This window comes from Geotrypetes seraphini, chromosome 1, assembly GCF_902459505.1.
Source record: "Geotrypetes seraphini chromosome 1, aGeoSer1.1, whole genome shotgun sequence".
In the NCBI taxonomy this organism is placed as follows: Eukaryota; Metazoa; Chordata; class Amphibia; order Gymnophiona; family Dermophiidae; genus Geotrypetes; species Geotrypetes seraphini.
Window position 1 is genome coordinate 77,542,239 of NC_047084.1, and position 15,267 is coordinate 77,557,505.

At 42.7% G+C, this 15,267-nt stretch overlaps 1 protein-coding gene across 3 annotated transcripts in view; it reads right to left on the reverse strand.

The window, feature by feature from the left end:
- NEDD4L (NEDD4 like E3 ubiquitin protein ligase) overlaps nt 1-15,267 on the reverse strand; it is a 656,466-nt gene that overhangs the window by 548,826 nt on the left and 92,373 nt on the right. The gene's annotated exons all lie outside the window — the stretch shown is intronic.

Genomic DNA, 15,267 nt, shown 5'->3' on the forward strand with positions numbered 1-15,267 from the left:
GCCAAACTCCAGAGTCTATGGAGTTAATAGAGGCTGGTGAGGACATGCCTCTTGATCTGTTGGAGGAGCCACAGGATATGGAGTTGGAAGCCAATGCTGAGACAATTATTGAATTGCCTAGTGAAGCCCAGACCATGGAGATATGCTGTGTGAGAGGCAAGTGACTGACTTTATTATAATGATTTTGAAAGTTTGTTTTTTCTAATTACTTGCCTGTGCTGGATATCTTTAAACCAGCTGAAGAGTTTTTTTTCTTTTGGACTGTATTTTTGGAACTTATTTTCTTTTTGGAAGTTTATAGTTCGTTCCCTGGTGGGGAAAGTGAACTGTTCAGTCTCAGACAGTTGGGTTAGCCCCGTGTTCATAGTGGTGGGATAGAGGGCCAATTTTATGGCAGATTAACACCACACGGAGCACACTGTCTGGCCAGCACTCTGCTGCTGAAGAAGCCAGTGTAATTGCACCGACTTGTATTGAATTGATACAGCTCTGAAGCTTGTGTGTTTAGAGTTTGAATTTTTTATTTTCTTTTGTGATATCTGCTAATGGTCTATGAATCAAAGTGGACTTTAGCAACAAGATTTAGTTTTTGCCTGATGGACATTAAGTCTTAGTGATATACTGAAACATCCTGACAAAATTTCATGTTTAATTTTTACTTTGAAGAATAAAGCTCAAGTTTGTTTTTGAAAAGAACTTTCCTGGTGCGGTGGTGTCCTTAGCTAAACGCTTGGCTATTATTTTCCTTGTGCTGTCTGCAGCGGCTCACAAGAGATTTTCTTGTACCGGTGGCCCAAGACACCTTGCTCTGAGGCTGCTGGTTACAACATTCAAAATATTTAAATATATTTTTCATGTTACTATTGGAAGCACAAACGTGTATCTGTTTTGATCTGTGGGATTTTTTTTTTTTTTTTTTTGGATAATACTAATATACACTGGTCAGCATTGTCATGGCCCCAAATGGGAAGATATTTGGCAGCTCTCCTTCAGCTCATTAGAATCCAAAGTGGCCCCCAGCTTAAACATTAATGAAGATCACTGATGTAAAGTAACCATATGCAGATGAAGACCTAAATTTACAATTTTTTAAAATTATACTATCTAAACCAATGTCACGCAAACTTTGTGAAGCTGCAGCATGACATCATCACTAAACGTGCATGCATGACATCATCACATCGACATCCGTGCATGCGCGAAGGCCATGCAGATGGGGCCTTGGGCCGCCAGTGGGGGGGGGGTCCTGGAAGAGGAGCAGAGAGAACGAGAAGCACTGGCGCCAGTCGACTGCCTACAGAATGTTCCATTCACTGTGAGAGGCATGTCCTATAGGCAGTCAGCCAGCACCTGTGCCTCTCCTCCGCCCCGGCATCTTGTGGCACACCTGGAATCTAGGGCGTCTAACAGTTTGCAATACACTGATCTACAGTGATCTAAACAGTATGCTTATACGTAAAATATAACAGCTTCTTTACTGTCTCTAAAATAAGTATCGTATTTTCACGCATACAACGTGCATACGTGTATAACACGCATATGCGTATAGCGCGCGGGTCCAAACCATTTGGGTAAAAAAAAATTTTATATAGCACGCTCACGCGTATATCGCGCATGCTGCTATAACCTCCTCCCGCTTACTCCCTCTTCTGGCCTGCGAACCGGCATCCTCCCCCCGCTCGCGTCACCCCCCCCCCCCCCCGCGATCCTACATCCCCCCCAGCACCGATTGGGCACCAGCACCAATGCACAGGATGTGCCAGTGCCCGAAGATCCTCCCTCGTTGGGCTGGGCTGGGCTGGGCGGTGCGAGGGAGATCCTCCCTCTTCCCTGTGCCGGGCTGGACTGGGCTTTGAGCATTTGCGCATGCTCAAAGCCTTCTGGTCTCGCTCTCTCTGAGACAGAATCTCGGAGAGAGTGAGACCAGAAGGCTTTGAGCATGCGCAAATGCTCAAAGCCCAGTACAGCCCGGCACAGGGAAGAGGGAGGATCTCCCTCGCACCACCCAGCCCAGCGAGGGAGGATCTTCGGGCACTGGCACTGGCACGTCCTGTGTATTGGTGCTGGTGCCAGTGCCCAATCGGGTAAGCGACCGATGTCTTTGCGGTGCTGGGGGGGATGTAGGATCGCGGGGGGGGGATGCCGGTTCGCAGGGGGGATGCCGGATTGCACTGAAGAAAAAAAATTTGTATAACATGCTCACACATATAACGTGCATGGTTATACTCGGTTTGTAAAATCGTGTATAACGTGCTCATTATATGCGTGAAAGTACGGTAATCACCTGTTTTATCAAATTTGAATTCAGCACATCAAAATTCATAAATAGCACATTTTCTCTCTGACTTGTAAAAAAATTTGTAGACCAGTGTAATCAATACTTAGGGATCCTTTTACTAAGCTGTGGTCTTAGAATGCCTTTAAGCAGTTTCTCCTCATGCACTAAGGCCATTTTTATTACCTCTGTAAATTTCCATTAATAGAAAGCACAGAAAATCAGCTATGTGCTGTTGTCATTAGTATGTCGCCATTAAAAAAAAAAAATACCCAACATGTGAATACTTACTGCCACACATTTTGTAGGTGGTAAGGGCTCATGCAGTATTTCTATGCTAAACGGCTAATGTAGACACATCGTTTAGCGCAGGAACTCCATTCTCCATCGTTTAGCGCAGCCCATTCTCCACCTAACACACTCCCTCAAAAAATGTAAAAATATTTAGCAGAAGCACATTTGGCAGTTAACTGCAGGATGGCCGAGCACATCCCAAGGTATGCCATTTCAAGTTTCTTTAGACATGCGTTAGCGTCTAATGCAGCTTAATAAAAGGACCCTCCTTAACCAGAAATTTTTCTAGGGTTTCTTACAAAAGAAGATATCACTTAAGCTTGTGCTATTGGATTACCAGCATCCAACTACCCCACAAACAATGATACGTACTTATTCTTTGATATTAATGCAGTTCTAAAAAAATAAAATAAAAATCATTCCTGTTTCAACAGTTTTCCTCCCTTTGGAGAGTGGGATTTCAGGCTGAAAGGTTACAGTTTTCAAAATGAAAATACAGTTCTAGCTACATAGATCCCTTACAAATATGAAATCGTATTTAAAGAAAACCAGTTTCTCTCTGTTAGCAAACCCATTTCAAAATCCCTTAGGGCAGGCAGTAGACTACTTGATATTGTATCAGAGCACAATCCAATAAACAGTGAGCAATAATATGATTTAGGAACCAAACCTTCATTTCTATCTACAAGATGCACTGCTTCCATCTTAATTGGAGTATATGATAAAATGCTGCCAGCAGATACTGTACAACTAGACTGCAAAAAAAAGGAGAGTAACCCCCCCCCCCTCCACCGGGTGCTAAAAACTCAAAAAATAAATTTTAATATTAGTGATCTGTAACCTGTCATCTTCCACTTCGACACGTCCCGTGAGGTACTTAAATGTTTCGATCATGTCTCCCCTCTCCCTACATTCCTCGATGTACAGGGCCATGGTGAGACCTCATCTGGAGTACTGTGTTAAATTCTGGAGGCCACATTACAGTAAAGATGTGCGCAGAATTGAATCGGTTCAGCGGACGGCCACCAGGATGAACAAATTGCAGCTCTACACTCTCGAGGAACGTAGGGAGAGGGGAGACATGATCGAAACATTTAAGTACCTCACGGGACATGTCGAAGTGGAAGATGATATTTTCTTTCTCAAGGGACCCTCGGCCACAAGAGGGCACCCACTCAAACTCAGGGGCGGAAAATTTCATGGCGACACCAGAAAGTATTTCTTCACAGAGAGAGTGGTTGATCATTGGAACAAGCTTCCAGTGCAGGTGATCGAGGCAGACAGCGTGCCAGACTTTAAGAATAAATGGAATACCCATGTGGGATCCCTACGAGGGTCAAGATAAGGAAATTGGGTCATTAGGGCATAGACAGGGGGTGGGTAAGCAGAGTGAGCAGACTTGAAGGGCTGTAGCCCTTTTCTGCCGTCATCTTTTATGTTTCTATCTGGGTTTTTTGAAAAATTTAGACAAATTCCTGGAGGAAAATTCCATAGTCTACTACCGAGACAGACATGAAGTTAATACCTGCCCTTGGATCAGCAGCATGCTATTTGGGATTCTGCCAGGGACTTGTGATCTGGACTGGCCACTGTTTGAAGCAGGATACTGGACTAGATGGACCACAGATCTAACCAAGTAGAGCAATTCTTATGTTCTTATGATGCTAGGTTTCACAAAAAAGGGGGGATCTAGGTGACATCATGGACAATACTTTAAATCTTCTGCTCAGTGGTGTTGTTGTAGGAGGAGCATAGTACAACCCAGTTCACATCTGGCTACACCCCTAGGATAGAAGCTGAATGCAGGAGAGGCGGGGACCTAGTTGGTATCGAAGCCAACAAGATAGGGTTATCTAATGCAGTGGTTCTCAACCCTGTCCTGGAGGAACACCAGGCCAATTGGGTTTTCAGGCTAGCCCTAATGAATATGCATGAAGCAAATTTGCATGCCTATCACTTCCATCATATGCAAATCTCTCTCATGCATATTCATTAGGGCTAGCCTGAAAACCCGATTGGCCTGGTGTTCCTCCAGGACAGGGTTGGGAATCACTGATCTAATGAACAAAACTATAAAGAAGTAGAAATACAGAGCTACTCCATCAGGCTCTTTATATTTAATCCTTAGAGTGGAGGAATAGCCCAACAAATAGAGCAGAACCAGATTGTAATGTGCCTTGAAGTACGGAACAAGGTGTGAGCAAAATACAAAATCTCTTTCCTTGTCATTATGTAATTAAATGATTCAAAGTTGCTTTATGGAATTGGTCTTTGCAGAGGAAAATCCATTAGCAATAGGAAGATAAAAAGAATTACTAAATGTTCATTTTACACACAATCAATGTCATTTAATTTATCACAGCTTATTAATTTTAAATAAGATAAGCACAGATGAGATAGCAAAAGCATTCTAGGTCAAGTCAATAAAGACAAAACAGGTCAGGTAACAATCTCTATCTACTCTGTCATGTTCAACATGGACAGATATATTGTCACATATTTATACCAAAATAATGATAATGGAAAACAAACTGGATGAGTCAGAGGTTGTGGTAAGAGCGGATGGCATAGCTGGTTTTAAGAAAGGTCTGGACAATTTCCTGGAGGAAAAGTCCATAGTCTGTTATTGAGAAAGACATGGACTTCCTTCCTCTCCAAAACTCATTATCTCTATCTTTAACCCTGTACTTCAGACTTAGCTCCCAATCCTTAAGCTCACCTCCAGTTCTCTCTCTCTCCCTCCAAAATTTTCCCCATTTTTCTTTCCATCTCCACTCCCCTGGTATGGCCATTCATGCTGGCTCTTTCTTTAGCCACTGTACTCATACACTCTCCTCTTATGTCCTCAGGAATCTTTTCTAGTTTCAAATCAGCAGCAGCTTTCTTGGACTCCCTGGGCTCAACCTTCCTTCCTCAAACTTAATCATCTCCCCAGTACTTACTACCTTTCGAACACATACTACACTCTTGAAGTCCTCGCTACTGCTGAACTGGCAGCTTCTCTTCTCCCAAACACCAGCAACAACTCTTCACTCTGCTTGCTGCACTGTTTGAACTTTCCTTCTGTCACACGCCAGAAGAGCAGACTCTGTTCTCAAGTGCTGCATTCACACAACCCAAGGATATTAGCTTCTATATGTCCTGTGGTCTGCAGAGCTGGTTCTTTAAGGCTCTGCACTTCAAGTAGATCATGCAGCAGCTTCCACTTCTTCTGTGGCCCATGGAGATACCTGCCTGCTTTTCTGCGGAGAAAAGGAAATTCTGTTCCACTGAAGGAATTTTGTAGAATGCTGGAATCTGCTACAGAAGTGCTAAAGCAGTGGTCTCAAACTCGCGGCCTGCCGGATACTATTTTGAGGTCCTCGGTATGTTTATCATAATCAGAAAAGTAAAATAAAACAGTTTCTTGATCATATGTCAATGGATGAGTGAATTCAGATTAAAGCTTAATTCGGAAAAAACAAAATTCTTTGTAGCTTCATCACACCCGCTTGACACACTGTGTCATCAATAAACTCAGTTATCCTATTCAATCTACTATGAAGGTATTGGGCGTGACATGACCTAACCATGAAAGACCAGGTGGACTCCTTGGTTAGAAAGGGTTTTTTCACTCTCTGGAAGCTTCGGTCCATTAAAGCATATTTTGATGTTTCATCATTTAGAATTCTGGTACAGTCCCTTATACTGAGTCACCTTGATTACTGTAATATCGCCTATTTGGCACTTTCCCAGAAGAACATGCGGCGATTACAACTATTACAAAATGCGGCGGTCAAGCTAATTTTTGGGTTGAAGAAGTTTGATCATGTAATGCCTTCCTACCAACTTCTGCACTGGATACCGATGGAAGCACATGTGAGATTCAAATTTGGATGTTTTTGCTTTAAGGTACTATTTGGATTAGCCCCTAGATATATAACTGACCTTTTCTCTTTTACAACTAACAGACATAAGAGAAGCTCACACTTGAGTTTTGTTCTCCACCGGTTAGAGATTATAAATTTAAATATCATCATCAACATCTTCTTGCACATCAGGCAGCATTATTACATTACATTACATTAGGGACTTCTATTCCGCCTATACCTTGCAGTTCAAGGCGGATTACAAAAGAGCTAACTGGACATTTCCAGTGAAGTTACAACAGTTTTGGGGGGGGGGGGTTTGTTTCTTTTTTGGTTACAAGGGAGGAGAGGTACCTGGATTAATTCTGGAAGAACTTGCAAATTGGATATTAAATTGACTGTACGTTACTGTGTGATATAACAAATAGATTACAGTTACAGTACAACTAAGATTAAGTTACATTTCAGAGATCTGAATACTTGGTTGGTGTTTTGGGGAGGAAGAGATTATTTAAGTGGAGGTTTTGGGGGAGAATTTATCTAGGAGGAGGGGGAAGGGTTGGGTTAAGATATCTGGATAAGTTTTTTGAAAAGTAGGGTTTTGATTTCTTTTCGAAAAGTTTTGAAGTCGCCCTTTGCCGTCAACAGGTTGGAGATGGAGTGGTTAAATTTTGCTGCTTGCGTCACCAGAAGGTTATCAAACATCTTTTTGCGCTGAGTGCCCTTGAGTGGAGGAAAGGCAAAAGGGTTCGGAGTTCTTCTTTGTCTTGAGGTGAGGATCTGGTTTAGGTGGTAAAGACTTGCATTATGGGGTAAAGACCTGGAACAATTGCTTATACCTATTACTTTTGGGAAATTTAGGAAAAACCTAAAAACATAACTGTTCCTGAAGTATTTAGGTAACCGACCTGTACAATCTTAGTCCACAATCTGATCTCTAGAGCTGTTTATCACTAGCTCTTAACTTTGTTAATTCTACTCGAGGGAGGAAAAGAGGATACCGAAAACCAATAGGGAATCAATGAAATGAATGTAAAAGCAAGCATTATTAGCACTCACAGAACACAAGAGGAAAAGCAAGAAAGCAAACTTCAGAAGAAAACACTGGAGATTAATTAAGTCGATATGACACACATGATGAACAGATTACAAATCAAAGCCGATTCCTGTAGTTGCTCCATTGATGTACACCTCATTTTGACAGAATACAGCCTATGGTACCTTTTGAGAACGTAAAGGGGTAAAAGGTTACAATCACAGCAGTTTATGCCTTATATACAGGTACTTATTTTGTACCTGGGGCAATAGAGGATTAAATGACTTGCCTAGAGTCATGCTGCAATGAGAACTGAACCCAGTTACTACTATTTATCTCTTATATAGCGCTGTATATTTTGACATTTATAGACGGGCTTACAATCTAACTTGGACAAACAGACATGACATATAGGGTTGGGGATGCAGAACCCAAGGTGAGACAAGTCAGGAGTTGAAAGCACTCTCAAAGAGGTAGACTTTTAACTGGTTCTCAGGTGGCTGCACTAAAAATGTAGGCTGGCAATTTTAGGAATTAAGGCAAGAACTGAGCATGCTTGGAGAGTGCAAGCATCAGTGGCTGGAGGTATGCTGCTGTGCTGACCTCCTCACTCCTGAGGCAGTACAAGGTGTCAAGGGGCAAACCTGGCAGCAGATTCCTTCAGCTATCCCACCAGACATGAACAGGTACTGCAGTTCTGGAGAAGGCCCAGGTCTCCAAGTCCCCTTCCCCCCCGGATATGCCACTGATTAAAGGCCCAGTATTTTCCTTTCTCCCACTCCCAAGTCCAACTCTCAGGTCTATTCTCTCTCCCCTTTCTTCCGAGTCCAACACCTCTCTTTCTTTCTTCCTTTTCTCCTTCCATCCTATTATCTCTCTCCTCTTATCCCTCATTTATTATCTCTCTCTTCTTCTCCCCGAGTCAACATCTCCCCTTCTCCTCTCTCCACCCTTTTCTCCCTCAGGTTTGGCATTTATCCTTATTTCCTCCTCTCTCCATGTACACAGTCCAGCATTTCTCCCTCCCCCTTGGCTCTACCCACTCAATTCCCCTCCTCCATACCCCGCATGGCCCAGAATTTTACCTTCCCAGACCCGACTGCAGTTCGTGCTCAGATCCCCCTCCCCCAGCTACTGTACTTTTTTTAATGCAGGCAAGTCTTAAATCCTGTACACCAGCATCAGCCACAATCAAAGGCTGCCTGCAACTTCACTGAGCCTTTCCATCTGACACAGCCCACCCTTACGAAAACAGGAAATTGAATCATAAGGGGCGGGCCAAGTCAGAGGGAAAGGTCTGGTGCAGGCCACAAGCAGTGTTTTGAGTATGGTTGTTGCTGGCACAGCAGAGCTGAAGACTTGCCTGTGTTTAAAAAGGTAGAGCTGGTGTGAGGTTCCTGAGAGCAAGCCACATGAGCAGATCCAGGAAGGAGGGAGGCAGATAGAAGGGTAGCATGTGATTAATTATTAATCACTACAAATAATGATCACGTTAATTGTGGCATTAATCTTAACATGTAGCCCTTAGTTATTTCATGTTTGAACTACTTCATCGTCATTTATTTAAGCATTTGCACCTCCCAGTTCAAATGCCTGCATGCAGTCCAAAACACCACAATTGGGCTTCTTTGTCATGTCAGCAGATTTGGGGGCTCATTTTTGAAACAGAAAATGTCCCCAAAATGGTATAAAGTGGAAGATGGACGATTTTGTGAAAACAAACACCCATCCAAATCTCTATTTTTGAAATTCATTTAATAATTTTTTTCTACAGTATGTCTAAATTGGAAAGGAGCACAATGGGGATGTAGTCCAAAAGTTATTCTTCATGAAATAAGGATTCGTTTCTGATTTTGTATGTTTGTATTGTTCCCCGCCTAGATTTGTAGATAGCAGGGTTATAAATAATTAAAAATAAATAAACAAATAATGTAGCAAAAGTCTGTATATTCATGCAATATTTAAATTTTTTGATAAATTAAATTCCATTAATCCATTCATAATGTCACAGGCAATATTTCTATCTAGAACATATCACAAATGCTTGGTTCTGCATTTCTCAAAACTGTGAATTTTTATGTCTGCAGAAATTACATGCTGCTTCTTCAAAGCAAAATTGTTATAAAAATATACAGAGTTGAGCAAGACCTTAGCCTCTTTGTTCCTTTTCAAATTGATATGTACACAGAATCAACCACTTAAGCGCTAAGTTTGAACAGAATACACCACAAGACTTGGGATCTTTGTGTCTATAGCCTGAGGCTTATCATATTATTCTCTCTTTGGAGAAGAAAACCTATAATGGCACAAGGCTGTAAAAGTGACACAGTTTGGGAATATTTTAGTTAAGTTCCTTTGCCTATGGGTAAGACATGCATGCATGCAAAACGCAAACACTGCAACAAAAAAAATGCAAGGTCTAATGGCCTGAAACAAAACAGAAAAACAAAAATCTCTGCACAGTCTGTTGAACAAAACACAGCAGAGGACAGTCCACCAGTGGCCAGAGAAAGATAACGCAGGATCCTATCATTGAATAATCAAAGGTCTTTAATAAAATCAAGTTATGACGGCCAGTGGCAGACTGCCCTAGGGGGATGCACAGCCGGCAAGTCCGGGTCCAGAACATCCTGCTCTACTGTGCAAAAGGACCTGCACCTCAGCGCAGCTGCCAGTCCATCCCCTCCGATGTACTTGCTCTGGAGCAGTCAACAGCTGTGCTAAGGTGCAGGAAGGTTCGGCGATGAATACGTTTGCCGGCTCTGCTCCAGAAGAAGTAAGTTTCGTCTTAGGGGGTGGACCCGGCAGACGCAGTCATCGCGGGACCTTGCTGGAACTCCCTGCATCTACTGGGTCAACCCCTCCAATGTAACTTACTTCTTCCAGAGCAGAGCCAGCAGATGTAGTCATCACACGACCTCAGCACAACTGCCGACTCTGCTCCCGACTCTGCTCCGGAGTAAGTACATCTGAGTGGGGTGGACCGGCAGCTACAGTCATTGCGGGACCTTGCTGCATGAAGAGAGAGAAGGGAACAGGACTGCTGGTATGGAAGAGTGGTGGAGGAAGAGAAAGGGGGTAGGATGGTATTGGAAGAGTGATGCTGATGGAATTGGTGTGCAGGGAAAGGGGAACGAGACAAAAGGGGGAAGGATACTGGATGGAATTGGATTGGAGGGAAATAAAGGGGGTAGATGCTAATTGAAGAGGGGTGGATGGAGATAGAAAGGGCAGACACTGGATAGTAGTGGGGAGGGTAGAGGTGGAAGTGCAGATAGGAGAGATAAGGGAGCAAATGCAGGAAGGAAATGGGGAGGAGAGAAAGAGAGGAGCAGATGCCAGATGGAAGTAGACAGAGAGAGAAAAAGGTACTAAATAGAAGGAGGGGATAAATAAAAGGAAGGCACATAACATGGGGGGAAGGATTGAGTTAGTGAAATACTGGAGGGGTGAGGGAAAGAGGTGGCGAGCTGTAGGTAGACAGTAAAAAAGGAAATTGATGACAGAGTAGTAAGAATGTAATCTAGACAGATGCAGAAAATAAATTGAAAAGGAAAATGAGAGGAAAAAGGGAAAGGGATTGCAGAGGAGAGATGTGGGAGAGGGAAGGAGAGGAGAGAGATGCCAGACCAATGGGGGTGAAAGGAGAGATGGAAAGGGGAGGCATACAGTATCTGGAAGGGGCACAGAAGGAGAGAAGATGCCATATAGGGGCAGAGAGACGGCAGACAGTGGATGGAAGAAGACACAAGAAGATTAGGAAAGCAGAAACCAGAGAAGACCAAGGTAGAAAAAAAAATTTCTATTTAATTATTTATTGCTTTAGGAGACATGTCTCACTGTTTCTGTGGTATTGCATTGTATGCAGAGTCCAGCTTCTTGCAGGTTCAATTTAACCTTTGTTTATGTATTTCTATTTTATCCCCCCTTTTACAAAACTGTGGAGCGTTTTTTTAGCGCCAGCTGTGGTGGTAGCAGCTCTGATACTCAGAATTCTATGAGCGTCAAAGCTTTTACCACCATGGCTAAAAACCACACTACAGTTTTGTAAAAGGGGGAGGGGTTAGTTTGTGATTACATATTCCATACTAGGCGAAGGTGTTTTCTGTGTGTTCGAAAGACATGGTTTTCTGTTAAGATTGACTGCAGGATTGATCTGTACTAGTCTGGCTTGTTTAGTTTTACAATGGGTGTATTGATGTTGTACTGCTCACTGCAGTATGTAAGATGCTGCCTTTTCCTAGGTATACTCTTGTGTGACATTTGGATTGTTACTAAAAATCATGTTTTTCATACAGATGGGGGGGAGGGTTGTCAAAAAATGATGGGCCCCTAGTGTCATATATGCTAGGTACACCACTGATGACGACTCAACACAAACCGTGTTTCGGCAGTGAGGCCTGCATCAGGGGAAAACACCCTCCAGGAATTCAGGACAAAGTTAAACATGTTCCTGCTGAACCAGAACGTACGCAGGTAAAGCTAGTCTCAGTTAGGGCACCGGTCTCTGACCTAAGGGCTGCCGTGTGAGTGGACTGCTGGGCATGATGGACCACTGGTCTAACCCAGCAGCGGCAATTCTTATGTTCTTATGTACACCAAACCTTCAATTCTGACTCCTCTATTTTTCTATTGTCCTACTTTGACTCCAGCTCCTACTGATATTAGGCTTTAAAGACCACTTTTACAGGGCCATGGCAGCAATGTTACCACAGTAAATGCACCAAAGCACATAGGAATTTAATGTGTTTCAGTGCATTTACCATGGCTTTGTTTAAGGGGCCCTAAATGTTTTGTTCTATATCAAAAATACTGGTAAATATATAAAACTCTGCTCTGAATTTAAAATTATAAGTATCAAATTATAAATTTACCATATATTACAATGCTTATAAGTTTATATTTAGAAGCTAGAGTCAGTCAATACATTTTTACCAGTCACTCAAAATCGCTTAATATATTGCTTTTTTCCAATCCAATCATAACAATTTAGAAAGGAGCAGCTTCATCTGGACATAAGCCATAACCAGAGTGAACTTGGAAAAGAACAGTAATCTCCCCTTTTGAATAAGGAGTGCTTGGCAAATAGGCCGAGTCACATTTTTTGCTTATCTTTGTGACAGAAAAAAACCTACATTAATTTCTATAAATATTTTAAGACAGTGTTTCTCAAAAAATAAGAGACAGTCATATTAGGCTTATTTTTGGAGATGTCTTATTTTTTTCATGTACAACAATCATCTCTCCCTCTTCTCCCCCCCCCAATTCTTCCTCTTTCCTTTCTCCCCCATGTGCAGCATCTTTCCTCCCCTCTCACCCATCCCCTTGTGCAGCATCTTTCTATCCCTCCCATCCCTCTGTGCAGCACAACCCCACCAACCCTCCCACCGTGAGACTGACATACCGTACCTCCAAGGCCTCCTAAAGCAGCAGGGGTGGGGGTTGCTGAAATGATGAGTCCAATTTTTTCAGCAAATCAAGCAGCATTAGTGTCATAGAATGTCGTGGACATTCGGAGGGGGGGCTTCAGAGGGTCGATCTTAACTAGGGCTTATTTTGGGGTAGGGCTTATATTAGGAGCATCTTTAAAAATCATGCTAGGGCTTATTTTTGGGATTGGTCTTATTTTGGGGGAAACAGAGTACATATATAAAAACATAAAAATAGCCATAATGGGTCAGACCAATGGTCCTTCTAGCCCAGTATAGTAGCAGACTATAGACTTTTCCTCTCAGGAACTTGTCCAAAACTTTTTTAAACCCATTTACGTTAACCATCGTTACCACATCCTCTGGCAATGCGTTCCAGAGCTTAACTATCATCTAAGTGAGACAATATTTCCTCCTATTAGTTTTAAAAGTATCTCCCTGTAACTTCTTCGAGTGTCTTCTACTTTCTGTATGTTTTTGATGGAGGAAAAAAAAAATTGGATTCACTTGTACCCATTCTGTGCCACTCAGGATTTTGCAGACTTCAATCATATCTCCCTTCAGATATCTCTTTTCCAAGCTGAAGAGCTCTAACGTCTTTACGCTCTCCTCATATGAGAGGAGTTCTATTCCCTTTATCATCTTGCTTTCTCTTCCTTGAATACTTTGTTCCTATTGTATGCAATGCTAAAATGCAAGTAGAGACACTGGAGAGGGGAATGGATTCATCTATACAGAGATTGATCAATGTCTTTCCAACAAAACTGGAAGCCTAATGAAAGGGTTGAAAAAGATGCCTATTTTATAAAGAGATAAATGCGAGTCCATGTGCCTTTTTTAAAATAAGCTTGTACAACTACCCACAGAACTACAAAAATGTTCACATAAATTTGAACCTGCACCAAAAGTATAAAAATGTATGTTTAGCCAATACATATACTGTACGTGTTAATTTCATAAAATACAAACGAACATTGCAATTCTGTTCCTGCTCTGTTCAATCGCCACCGCCCATGCTCTCCCAGCACACTTAGAAAATGCTCATCTCCGGAATGGGAAAAACATCAGCAAAACTGAGCATTAGAGACAGGAAAGGAAGCTACTGTCAACGGCTATTTGGAGCAGTCACGCAAATGGACACAAGAGTATTTGGGAGTCGGGTCAGTTTTAGGGCACAAACCGCATTACCAATTTCACTATAATATGAATAAACTTCAGTCTCCCTTTTCATCATGCAAGGCTGGAAGCTATAAGGGACTGCTTCATGGAACAGCTGGTCATGGAACCAACAAGAGGAGAAGCCACTCTTGACCTAATCCTCAACGGGCTAGGGGGACCCGTAAAGGAGGTGGTAGTACTAGAGCCACTAGGAAACAGCGATCACAACATGATCCATTGCAAGCTAGAAATAGGAACACCAAAAGTAAAGAAAACCACATCGACAGCACTCAATTACAGAAAAGGGAACTACGAGGCCATGAGGAAAATGGTAGGAAAGAAACTCAGCAAGAGCTCAGGGAAGATGGAGACCGTAGAAGAAGCCTGGTCCCTGCTCAAGGACACGGTACACGAAGCACAGAACCTGTACGTCCCCAGGTTTAGGAAAGGGTGCAAGAAGAATCGAACAAAGAACCCGGTGTGGATAACAAATGCAGTAAGAAAGGCGATAAGTGACAAGAAAGCATCGTTCAGAAAATGGAAAAAGGACCAAACCAAGGACAAACAAGATGAACACAAAAGGTACCAAAAGGAATGTCACCGAGTGGTAAAGAAAGCAAAAAGAGAATATGAGGAGAGACTAGCAGAGAAAGCAGGAAATTTCAAACCATTCTTCAAGTATGTGAAAGGGAGACAACCGGCCAGGGAGGAAGTGGGACCATTGGATGATGGAGACAGGAAGGGAGTGGTAAAGGAAGAAATAGAGATAGCTGAAAGGTTAAACAAGTTCTTCTCGTCAGTCTTCACGAGAGAGGACACATCCAATATTCCAGAACCCGAAGAGATCTTACATGGAGACCAGGATGGGAAACTGGTCAAACTAGAATTAAGCCGGGAGGAAGTCCTCCGTCAGATAGACAGACTAAAAAGCGACAAATCACCAGGTCCGGACGGCATCCACCCAAGGGTACTAAAAGAGCTGAGAAACGAAATAGCAGAAACTTTTCGCAAAATATGTAACCTTTCCTTAGAAACAGGGGAGATCCCAGAGGACTGGAAAATAGCAAATGTCACGCCCATCTTCAAGAAAGGATCAAGGGGTGACCCGGGAAACTACAGGCCGGTGAGTTTGACCTCGGTTCCGGGAAAGATGATGGAAGCATTGATTAAGGACACCATCTGTGGCCACATAGAAAAAAATGGGCAGCTGAAGGCAAGCCAGCACGG